Consider the following 13,183-nt stretch of genomic DNA (forward strand, 5'->3'; position numbering starts at 1 on the left):
ATTATCCGGGAACTTTAGTGCATTTAACACATTAAACTTCACTTCCTGATTATCTTTGCGCATGGTCAGTTCTCCTTTGTGCACGTCTATTAATACTTTCCTAATGGCTATAAAGGGTCGTCCAAGAATGATTGGTACATCCCTGTCTGTTTCATAGTCTAGGATGATGAAATCCGCTGGGAAATGAAGTTGTCAACTTTTTACCAGAACATCTTCAATCTTTCCTTCAGGGTACATGATCATCCTATCTGCAAGTTGAAGTGTTACAGAGGTGGGCTGTGCTTCACCAATTCCCAATCTCTTGAAGATTGAGAGTGGCATGAGATTAATGCTTGCTCCCAGATCACACAACGCATGTCCCACGTCTAACCCTCCGATTGAGAACGGGACTGTGAAGCTTTCCGAGTCCTTCTGTTTCTTGGGTAGTCTATTGGTGACTAATGCATTGCACTCCTGCGTTAGTGCAATTACTTCCGTCTCGCTGATTCTGCTTTTCTTTGTCAAAATATCCTTAAAAAATTTGACGTATTTTGGCATTTGTTCAAAGGCTTCTACAAGTAGAATATTGATGTGCAGTTGCCTCAGGAGTTCAAGAAAAATGCTTAAATTGCTGTTCATCATTCTTCTTCATCAAACGTCTAGGAAATGGTGCGTTCAGCTGCATCATGTCACGTTCATGCTTATCCAGGGCATGTCGCCCATGGCCGCATGACTACCTCTACCTCTTTTTACTATGCTTTCATCCTATGTATTTCCTTTTGCTAGGTAGTTAGGTTCATATGTACTTTTCTTAGTGAGTGACCGCTTGCCCATTTCCATATGCAAGGGTAGCGGATGTATTTTTGTTCAGAATGCACTATATGGGGATAAGACTAACCATCACTTCCCCATACCTGAAGTAGTATGTTATAAAGCTGTTGTTGTTGCTTATTGCTTTCTAGCCTACTCAATCTTTCTCTTCTCTATTCTTACAATCAAACTGTTTGCGAAAACGTTTTCTCCAAACGCATTTTATAAAACCATTTTCTCCAAGAATGGGGGTGGAGGTTGCGAGAGGCACCCGATATGCCATTTACTGTCCGTATTTGAATTGGCCGACTTGTTCGTGAGTGGGAACAAGTGCTGCATAATCGCTAAGTGAAACTTCAGAAAGTGCGATTGTGACAGTTGGTTTCAGAGCCACATCGACTCGTAGAGTTGAGAAGCTGCGATCATATTTGCTACAAAGCAGTTGGGCAAGTCCCATGTTAACCGATTGGTCGAGATTGAAGAGCAAATGCTCTATTTGATAGAAGTCCCTAATCAGGTTCAGTTCGTAGAGACTCAAATATAGGAAGTCACCGACAAGGTTGATGAAATTGATGCGGTGGTTGGCCGCTTAGACGGGATGCCTGTTAGAGAATTGTTGACAAGGGTTGAGACCTTAGAGGCAAAAACCACGATGGATAGGCCCCTCGAGCATGGGGGTTGTTCGTCGGGATCTGTTGCCCCGATAGAAGAGCGTGTCAAAGAACTAGATAGCTCGCAGAGAGCGATCATTCAGATAGTGACCAAAATGTCCGAGGACTTTCGAGCCACCATCGATGTTATCCGGGCAGAGATTACAGACATTGGTGCAAAAATTAACCTCACCATGAGAGCGGTGGGAAATCAAACCCCAATTGGGGGTGCAGCCCAATTCATTAGGGTAAAAGTACCCGAGCCTAAGCCCTTCTGTGGGGCTCGTGATGTAAAGGCGCAAGAAAATTTTATCTTCGACATGGAATAGTACTTCAAAGCTATGAATAAAGTGACTGAAGAATCGAAGATGACCCTAGCGACGATGCACCTAGTAGAGGATGCCAAGTTCTGGTGGAGATTCCGTTTCATGGATGTCCAAGAAGGACGGTGTACCATCGACACGTGGGAGAGACTGAAACAAGAGTTGCGTTCTCAGTTCTTCCTCGAAAATGTTGAGATTCTGGCAAGACACAAGCTACGGGAATTGAAACATATTGATACTATTAGGGACTATGTGAAACAATTTTCCGGATTGATGTTGGACATAAGAGACATGTCTAAAAAAGACAAAGTTTTTTGTTTTGTTGAAGGCCTGAAACTGTGGGCGAAAACAAAACTGTATGAGTAGAGAATATAGAATCTTCCAGCCGCATATGTAGCGACCGAACGGTTATTTGACTTGATCGATGAATCTCAAGAGATGAGGCAACACTCGAGATCCCCTAATAGGAGGAGGAAGAGCAACGGTCCGAGCCCATCGAGAAACAGTGGGGGAGAAAAAGACAACAATGGGGATAGTAGACCCCCTCAGCAGACGATTGGAAATATGTGGCGGGGGCAGAATCAGAAGAATTTTTATTGGCCCTTATCCTGTTATATATGCAAGGGTCCGCACAAGGCAAGTGAATGTTCGGAACGAGCCGCCTCTAATGCTTTCCAAGCCTTATTAGCTTCGGACTGGAAAGGCAAAGCTGTTTAGGTAGAAGACGAGAATGTGCAAGCAGAGGAAGATAGAACCTCACCGGTTGGGGCCCTGAGATATTTAGCTGCCCTCTAAAAGGATGTAGGGAAGAAAAGGGATCCCATGGAGGTAGACTGATGTATGTTGATGCTTGGGTCAACCATAAATCGGCCAAAAGTACCATGGTCGATTCGGGGGCCACCCATAATTTTATGTCTGAAACAGAAGCCAGACGACTTAATCTCCATTGGTAGGGAGGCGTAGGTAAAATGAAAGTAGTGAACTCTGAGGCCTTGTCGATTGCAGGAATGGCAAAAAGGACAGTCGTAAAGTTGGGGGACTGGAGTGGCCCTGCTGATATCGTGATCGTTAAGATGGATGATTTTTATGTGGTATTAGGAATGGAGTTCTTGCTTGAGCATAAGGTAACTGATACCCCTCACCAAGTGTTTAGTGATCACTGGGTCTACACCCACCATTGTGAATGCTGAGATCAAACGGTCGAAGGGGATAAGAATGATCTCGACCTTCAAGTTGAAGAAGGACATTACTTATGAGTCAGTCAATACCACAGAAGAGAAGGCCCCCGAAGACATTCTGCGTGTCTTGGAGCAGTGTTCTATTGTTGAGCCGAACAGTTCACAAAAGTCCCCGGCTCCAAAGAGGAAAAAAAGGAGAAGAAGAAAGCCTAGACACCGAGAGTTCTTACCAGGAGACTGGGTTTAAGTGAATTTGTGCATTGGACAGTTTCGAAGTCGTGGGCAAAGAGAATATCGCCTCGTGAGCAACTTTAAGGAACTAGTGGAAGTCATCGAAAGGGTTGGGAAAACCTCTTATCGGGTGCAGTTACCATCGTGGATTGAGATTCATCCTGTCATCCACGTAAGTAGACTAAAACCCTATCATCTTAACCATGCCGAGGAGAGATGTAGAGTGGTGACCCGTCCGCAAGCCACAACGAAGAGAATGGCAAGAGAAGAAGCCAATGAGAGACTTGCGAGAAAAAGCGATAGAGCGGAAGGACCAGGACCAGGCTGGGAAGAGTTCCTAAAGAAGTGGATGAGACTCCAAGAAAGAGAAGTTCGTTGAGTGCAAATGGAAGGCCTCACAGGTAGCTGCTCAACAATATGCTGAGTTCGAGCAGAGTCAGTTGACAGGGACGTCAACCAATTGAATAGGGGAGAATGTCACAGTCATGCTTGTTCAGGGTGTGTTGCCTATGGCTGCATGACCGCCTCAACCTCTTTTTACTATGCTTTCATCCTATGTATTTCCTTTTGCTAGGTAGTTAGGTTTATATGTACTTTTCTTAGTGAGTGACTACTCGCCCATTTCCATATGCAAGGGTGGCGGATGTATTTTTGTTCAGAATGCACTATATGGAGATAAGATTAACCATCACTTTCCCATACCCGGAGTAGTATGTTATAAATTTATTGTTGTTGCTTATTGCTTTCTAGCCTACTACAATCTTTCTCTTCTCTATTCTTACAATCAATCTGTTTGCGAAAACATTTTCTCGAATCCCATTTTATAAAACCGTTTTCTCCAAGAACGGGGGTGGAGGTTGTGAAGGCACCCAATGTGCCATTGGCTATTTGTATTTGAATTGGCTGACTTGTTCATGAACGGAAAAAAGTACCGCACAATCGCTAAGTGAAACTTCAGAAAGTGTGATTATGACACACCGCAGGTTCTCCTGCATTAGACGTGCTTGGCTTAGAATGGCTTGTGGATTGAGACGTCCTTTCTTTTTGATCTTCTAATGCCGTTGGGTGTGTGTTGAGTTTTTTTGAAGGATTTTTGGTTCTTGGGTTCATGGTTTTTTCTTCAAGAACTTTTCCACTTCACAATGTCACCGCATGGCATTGCTCTTTTCCATTATTATTCCTTGGGGTTTTCGTGTTGTTAGGAAAGACTCTTGGCTGCCGATTCTTCAACTCACTGGCAATCTGCCCCACATGTATCTCTAGATTTCTGATGGAAGATGCCTGGCATTTTAGCAGTGCGTCGTTCTGGGCGATATATTCCTTTAAGATGTTTTCAAGCGGAGATGCTGAACTCGACGCATGACCTCTTCTATTAAAGGATTGTTGGTGCGGCTGCAGCATTGGCTGGAATCCAGGCGGCGGTCCTTGCCTTTGCTGCTGGTTCACCCTTGGGTGGTGCGGCTTCTATTGATTACCTGCCCAAGACAAATTTGGATGGTTCCTCCATCTGGGATTATAGGTGTTTGAGAATGGGTTATTTTTTATAAAGCATACCGATTGCGGATTTTTTGGGCAATCAAAGTAGGAATGGGGATCTCCACAGCCCACACAGCTAACCATGGGCTGTACGAATGTTTCTACCTGATTTACCTTTTGCGAGTGCATTCCCCAGTGACATATTCTGCAAAAGGTTTGTCATAGTAACCACTTGTGTAGATAGCATGGCTATTGCGTTAGAGTCAATAGAATTCACATTTTGAGATCGCCCCTTCCTTTCTGCTCTTGCATCGTAAGTGTCGTCCACCCATTCCATATTATGCTTGGCTATGCGGTTCAATATTTCCTTAGCTTCAGTATTAGATTTGTCCATGATACCGCCATCTGCACCTGCGTCGGCTACCATTTGAGACACTAAGTTTAATCCACCATAGAAGGTCTCCATCTAGATGGTTAACGGTAATCCGTGATTGGGATTGTTCTTTACTAATCCTTTAAAGCGCTCCCATGCGACACTTAAGGTTTCAAATTCTTCCTGCTCGAAGTTCATGATCTCTTTTTGCCTCCTTGCGTTTGTGGTGGGTGGGAAGTATTTTTGCATGAATTTCTCCACCAACTTTTCCCAGGTCGTGATCTCTCCAGGCTCCAAAGAACTTACCCATTGCTTTGCGTCGTCACGCAGAGAATATGATAATAAAGATAGCCTGATAGCTTCTGGAGTGATTCCAGGAATCACAAACGAGTTGCACGACTCCAGAAACATTTTATGTGGGCGTGAGGGTTTTCTCCCCGAGCACCCCCAAATTGTCCAGCTGTTTGGAGCATTTGTAACATCATAGATTTCATCTCAAATCTTGTGCCATCTAGAGTTAGATATATAATCCCCTGTGAGAAATCGTACAACACAGGGGACGCATACTCCCTCATGGGATGTGTACTACTGTTTGCCATTAAGATAGGATTTTGCACAGCGCGGGCTATCTGTTGAGCTAAGTTATGATTTGCTTGTTTGTCCACCATTTGTTGTTGCCTGGTTTGTTGTCTGAGTAATTGTTGCCTTAACTTATGACGATGATTAGATCGATTTCTTTGTCGAAAGGTCCTTTCAACTTCGAGGTTGTATACAAGTTCAAGAGTGCTTTCCCTGCTCATAAACATTTACAAGCTTCAACTTAGCTCGTAATACTCCTTCAACTAAAGTTTTCCTACAAAATATACAAGCAAAATTTCTAGTTAGTTTTGTTGCTGAATCCCCAGCAACAGCGCCAAAAACTTGTTTGTTGCTTCTGTGATTCAAGCTTAGGAGTGTATTGTATAAAGTAATTGGAACAATAAGTGTAAATATGAATGATGAGTTGATGCGTTAGTGATGTGTTAGTGACACCTTGGTGCGTTAGTGATGTGCAACAGGACGCATGACACTCCTCTATAGATGTTCAAGTTTTCCAAACTCAGATCCAAGTATAAATTCAACTCAGGTTCTTGGTAAATCCAGGGTCGAACTCAGGGATTCAGATTAAAGCTAACGCAAGCCGTGCGTTGTAATTGTAATAAAAATATCCTAAGTGTATGTAGAAATGCGTTATTTACACTAACCTATCTCTAGAATGTATGCGTTAGTCACATGATGCAATGAAACACCAGTGCGTCTATCTCTAGATGTACTATGTGTTTCTAACTTGATGCTGGCTAACTTATTCTCTCGAATAATTTAAGCTAAAGCTTCTTTTACCAATTGATTTAGTTGGTTCAAGCGTTTCGAAATGGATTTTTTTATGAATTCATAGATGCGTCCGACATAAACAAGAAATAAACAGTGGCAAAGTATGATAGATCAAATATGTGAATTTATAAAGAAACTGATTGTCTTTACAAAACCAACACTTAATCAAATGAGGAGATGAAAACGATAAGTAAGATGAAATGAAAGGAGTCAAGCCGCAGAGTACAATCTCTTGTCCTCTTTGGCTCAATTCTGGTTCGTGTACAACCATTTATGGAAGAATTGGAAGAAATGTCTCTCTCGAGCTAAGCTTCCTCCACTCCTTGATCGGTGATGGTGGTGGTTCTCTTCCCTCTTGTTCTTCTCATCACCACAGCACAGCTCTACAGTCTCAAAATTTCAGAATTATGCAGTGAGCTAAAAGATCTCATTTTCTCGACTCGAAACTTCATCTGGTGGGATTTCTTTTATTTATAGGCGTCGGTCTTCTCCAACTTGATGATGGGCAGCATTAAATTCCATACCCTGGTCGGCCACCTGACATTCAGATGCTTTTCAGACACCACCCGCTGCAGATGCCCATGCTTGCAAGTGGTGATTTGACAAAAATAGCCTGAATCAATGTATTTTCCTTGCATTAAATTCCTTCGACACATGCTCCATGCGTTAGAATTTGCCTGTGACACTGTTCTTAATCATGCATTAGCCTTTTGTTGAGATCCTGCAATATCATGCATTAGTGCCGTAGTATTTTAGCAATAAACATTCTTTTGCATGAGTTTGATAGTGTTTGAGTAATTCCATGCATTTCTTCTAAAAATGATGAGATTTTATCATTAAAGACCCTAATTGTTCCAACTTTTGAGCCACAATAACTTGTATTTCTACAAGTTATTAGTTGATCTATTCTTCCTCTTCATCTTTATCCATTTGCATGCTTGAATTTCTTCTTCATTATCTACAAATCATATGAAGAATAGAATAGGGTTAGAGAGAGTTGAAAGGGTTTTAGTATCGTGGGTTAGAGAGAGAAAGGAAAGTTTGTTACTTGAAGAAAGAATACCATCAGATCTGTGTTAGTGGTCTTCTCCACATGGTGAACTCTGAGCTTAAGATCGTGGCTCTCCCAGAGCCTTTCCTTTCACCTACCACCTGAATTGGATCAGCCTTCAACTCCACCTAGGCTTGAAATTCAATAAGTTGGCCCAACAAATTGGTATCAGAGCAAAAAAACACTTAAAGATTTCAGTTCTTGGAGAATCAAGATTCAAGATTCATACTAAAATGGCAATAGCAAGATATGAGGTGGAGAAATTCGATGGTAAGGGAGACTTTGGCCTTTAGAGCCATTCTCGATCAATAGAAGGCTCACAAGGCCTTTCTTGATCCATCCAGTCTCCCAAACACTGTGACAGCTCAAGAAAAGGAAGACTGGGAGCTAGCAGCTTATGGTACGTTAGTCCTAAACCTTAGTGATAATGTTTTAAGGCAGTCATTGATCAAGAGATAGCCTATAGGATTTGGACAAAATTGGAAGACTTATCTGCCACTAAAGACCTTCCTAATAAAATGTACCTTAGGGAGAGATTTTTCACCTTTAAAATGGATTCATCAAAATCACTTTTTGTTAATCTAGATGAGTTCAAAAGGATTGTTGCTGAATTTAAGAATCTTGGGAAGAAAATAGGAGATGAGAATGAGACATACGTGCTTCTAAATTCCTTACCAGAATCCTATAGGGAAATAAAAAATGCATTGAAGTATGGAAGGGACAGTATATCTATTGATGCAATTATATCTGCCCTAAGAATAAGGGAACTTGAGCTGCAAATAGTTAAAAAGGAACAATCAAGTGGTGAAGGGTTGTTTGTGAAGGGAAACTTCAAACTAAATCAATCAAAGGACAGAAAATAGCAGCATACAGAAGAAAACAAGCCAAAACAGAAAATTAAATGCAAAAATTGCAAAAAGAAAGGGATTTGATCAAAGACTGCTTCATTTTCAAGAGAAAAAATCAAGAGAAAGAAAAAGAGCCCAAAGGCAAGCAGGTAAAAGCCTCTGTAGTAGAAGACTCCTACATCTACTCTGATGCACAAGCCTCAACACTTGACAAGGCTTATTATGTTAACCCCCTTGGGAAACATGATTGGGTCTTGGATTTAGAATGCACCTACCACATGACACCTATAAGACCTTGGTTTAACACCTACAAAGAAATTGATGAAGAAATGATTTACATGGGGAACAACCAAGGCTGTAAAATTGAAGGTATTGGATCTGTCTCTATGAAACTTAAGGATGGGATTGTCAAACTAAGAAATGTGTGACATATTCCACTTCTAAAGAGAAACATAATCAACCTAGGAACGCTAGATACAGTTGGGTATGAATACAGGGGTAAGGATGGAACACTTGAGGTTCTAAAAAACTCAAAGGTGGTCTTTGTTGGGGGGGGGGGGGGGGGGGGGGGGAGTCAATGACTTTTTTATGGTTAGAGGTGTTGAGATGTTTATAGGGGCATATGTTGCCACACCAAATGATATGTCAGAAGCTGACATATGGCACAAAAGGCTGTCTCATATAAATGCTAAAGGGTTGGAAGTTTTTTCTAAACAAGGAATTATTCCCAAGGGAATTTCAGACAAGCTAACCTTTTGTGAACATCGTGCTTTGGGGAAAGCAACCAGACATAGCTTTACCAAAACACAAAATTCAACAAAGGCAATTCTTGACTAATCCACTCAGATCTATGGGGAGTAGCTCAAACACCTAACCTAAGTGGCTCGAGGTACTTACTTTCCTTTATAGATGACTTCTCAAGGAAAAGTTGGGTTTTCTTTCTTAAATAAAAAGACCAAGTGTTTGAAAAATTTAAAGAATGGAAACTCATGATTGAGAAACAAACCTTTAAGGAAATTAAATACCTAAGAACAGATAATGGGCTGGAATTTTGTAGTGAAGAATTCAATAAACTTTGTAAATAATCAGGCATAACTAGGCACAAGACAGTCAGATATACACCCAACAGAATGGGGTAGTAGAGAGACTTAATAGGACTATTATGGAAAGGGTCAGATGTTTACTCTCAGATGCTATTCTCAGTGAAAAGTACTGAGCTAAAGCTACAAGCTATACAGTGTACACCTTAAATAGGTGCCACATATATCCCTAAACTTTTTAACCCCTGAAGAAAAACGGTCCAAACATCCTCCTAACCTAGACAACCTAAGGATATTTGGATGTGTTGAGTACATACAACAAAATTAGGGAAAACTTAAGTCTAGGGCTATGAAGTGTATGTTTGTAGGGTTCACTGAAGGTGTAAAGGGCTTTAAAATGTGGAATTCTATTGAGAAAAGATTTGTGATCAGTATGGATGTCACTTTTAGAGGAAAGGAAATGTTCATGCAGAAAGAGAAGACTATAGTTGAGATACCTAAGTGTCCTACCACTAGAATTGAGGTGGAGGCTTCTAAAGATAAGTCCACTAGTCATGATCCTTCTAATAATTTAGAAGAAGAAGGGGAAACTGCAGGATAGCTGATAGAACATACTGAAGCTAAACCTGATTTGAGTCAATACTCATTAGAAAGAGACAAACAAAGAAGAATGATTGTTCCTCCAGCTAGATATACTGAAACAAACTATATGAACCTAGTTTTAAATGCATCTATAGCTCCAAATAACCAAGAACCAGCTAACTTTGATGAGGCAGTAATCTTTCTTGATGCTAGGACTTGGATTGAAGCTATGTGTAAAGAAATGCAATCATTAAGTGTTAATAAGACTTGGACCCTGGCTCCTCTTCCTAAAGGATGCAAGCAAACAACATCTAAATGGATTTATAAATTGAAGGAGGGCATTTCTAAAGATAAAAAGCCTAGATATAAGGTAAGATTAGTGGCTAAAGGATTCACATAGAGGGAAGGAATTGACTACTTTGAGATTTTTTCACCTGTAGTAAAGCAAACCTCAATCAGACTCTTGTTATCCTTAGTTGCTCAACACAACCTTGAATTAGACCAACTAGATGTAAAAATAGCTTTCCTACATGGCCATTTAGATGAGGTCATTTACATGGTTCAGCCAAAGGGTTTTGAAGAAAAGGGAAAAGTGGACCTCTATTGTCTTCTAAATAAGTCCATCTATGGTCTTAAACAGTCTCCTAGATGCTGGTACAGAAGATTCAATTACATTGAGAGTATTGGGTTTTAGAAAAGCACCTATGACATTTGCACCTATGTGAACTCAACTACCTATAGGAACAAGGTGTACTTACTTCTCTATATGGATGATATGTTACTAGCTAGGAGTTTTAAAGAAGATTTATGTCATGTCAAAAATCTCCTAAAGAGAGAGTTTGACATGAAGGATATGAGACAGTCTAAGAAGACCCTTGGGATTGAAATTGACAGAGACAGGGGTTCCTCTACACTTAGCATTAGTCAAACCAATTACTGTGAGAAAACATAAGAAGATTCAACATGTCTAATGCTAAACTTGTAACTATACCCATTGCTCAAAATTTTAAACTATCCTCAGCTAATTCACCTAAGGAATCTGACTTGGAACACCTAAATCAGATGCAAGTGGTTCCCTATAGTAAGGCAGTAGGAAGCTTGATGTATCTGATGATCTCTACTAGGCCTAATTTATCCTATGTGCAAGTCTAGTTAGTAGGTACATGTCAAATCCTGGAAGAAGGCATTGGGAAGCCACCAAATGGATACTTAGATATCTAATTTGGTCTAAACAGTCTAAGTTAATCTACCAAAGTGTTAAAGAGACAGAACTTGAGCTATATGGGTTTATTGATTCAGGGATCAAGATAAAAGAAGGTCACTGACAGGTTACCTTTTCCTATATGGACCTAATCTACTCAGTTGAAAGGCTAATCTACAATCAATTACAATCCTATCAACTACTGAAGTAGAGTACATGGCACTTTCAGAAGCTATAAAAGAAGCATTGTGGTTAAAGAGCTTGATGGAAGACTTTGGCATCAAACAAATAGTAGTTAAGATCTACTGTGATAACTAAAGTGCTATCCATCTTTCCAAAAACACACAATACCATGAAAGAACAAACATATGGACATAAAATTCCATTTTGTCAGAGATAGGATTGAAGAAGGGCAAATCGAAGTTTTAAAAGTCTATACCTCGGAGAATGCAGCCGACATGCTTACCAAACCTGTCTTGAAGCTCAAGCTCATCAAGTGCCTTGAACATATTGGCTTACCTGAAAAAGGGTAAACAACAGTCAGATCCGGAAGGAAGAAGACTTCAAAGTCGAGATTAAGGGGGAGATTTGAAGAAAAATAATCTCAATAGCTCAACGACTACTTTTGTTTCCTTCTTAACAAACTTCATAACAGACTTGTAATCATATATATACAAGTTACATTCAAATCATTTAATAGCTTTTACATCTCTGCTTATACAAGATCTGTAAAGAAAGATAAAACTTATCTCTGTAGTTTTCAATAAAGAAATTATCTTCCTTCCCATGGATGTAGGCATCACCTTGTTGAACCACGTACATGCTTGTGTTGATCTATTCTTCCTCTACATCTCTATCCATTTGCATACTTGGATTTCTTCTTCATTATCTAAAAATCATGCCAAGAACTGAATAGAGTTAGAAAGAGTTGAGAGGGTTTTAGTATCGTGGGTTAGTGAGAGAAAGGAAATTTTGTTACCTAAAGAAAGAATACCATAAGATCTGTGTTAGTGGTCTTCTCCACGTGGTGAACTATGAGCTGAAGATCGTGGCTCTCCTAGAGCCTTTCCTTTCACCTACCACCTGAATTGGATCAGCCTTCAACTCCACTTGGGCCTGAAATTCGATAAGCTGGCCCAATAAATTGGTAATAGAGCAAAAAGATAGTTAAAGATTTCAGTTCTTAGAGAATCAAAATTCAAGATTCATACTAAAATGGCAGTAGCAAGATATGAGGTGGAGAAATTCGATGGTAAGGGAGACTTTGGCCTTTGGAAGGCTAAAATTAGAGCCATTCTCGATCAACAGAAGGCTCACAAGGCCCTTTTTGATCCATCTAGTCTCCTAAACACTGTGACAGCTCAAGAAAAGGAAGATTAGGAGTTGACAGCTTATGGTAAGTTAGTCCTAAACCTTAGTGATAATGTTTTAAGGCAAGTCATTGATCAAGAGATAGCCTATAGGATTTGGACAAAATTGGAAGACTTATATGCCACTAAAGACCTTCCTAATAAAATGTACCTTAGGGAGAGATTTTTCACCTTTAAATGGATTCATCAAAATCACTTTTTGTTAATCAAGATGAGTTCAAAAGGATTGTTGCTGAATTTATATGCCAGATTTTATATCTTAACGGTGACGAGCTAGTACGAGATTTCACAAAGTTCAATCTAGATGAAAATGCAAAGAATTTGGGGTTATTTTATATGTTTGTTTCAAATTGACCTTTTGTATTTCAAATACCTTACATTGTGATTTTTTGTTATTGATGCGTTCTATACATGCAATGAAACAATAATGTGTACGAGATTTAACGATCAGTTTTATCTAGTCAAACCCAAGTACAAATTTGACCAAAGCTCCTGGTGAGTCCAGAGTCAAACGTAGGGATTGCTTGTAAGCGCGCGATGAAACTAAAAATATGATCTTAGTGCAAGTTAAAATGTTCAAGGGGTTGATTGAATAAGCTAACTTAAACCTAAATATGAGATGAGAATTATTTTTAAACGAAGCAGTGTGAGTTGGATAACCATTATGCGATAAGAGGGTTGAGAAGGATTTTTACTAACT

At 40.0% G+C, this 13,183-nt stretch overlaps 1 non-coding gene across 1 annotated transcript; it reads left to right on the top strand.

Moving 5' to 3' along the window:
* The first annotated feature begins 5,129 nt into the window (after positions 1-5,129).
* LOC120080624 (small nucleolar RNA R71) lies at positions 5,130-5,233 on the top strand. Its single transcript, XR_005482578.1, has one exon. It is a non-coding gene; the product is annotated as a small nucleolar RNA R71 (small nucleolar RNA).
* Positions 5,234-13,183: the final 7,950 nt, after the last annotated feature.

Source organism: Benincasa hispida, chromosome 6, assembly GCF_027475165.1.
Source record: "Benincasa hispida cultivar pf3 chromosome 6, pf3_genome.v1.1, whole genome shotgun sequence".
Classification (NCBI taxonomy): Eukaryota; Viridiplantae; Streptophyta; class Magnoliopsida; order Cucurbitales; family Cucurbitaceae; genus Benincasa; species Benincasa hispida.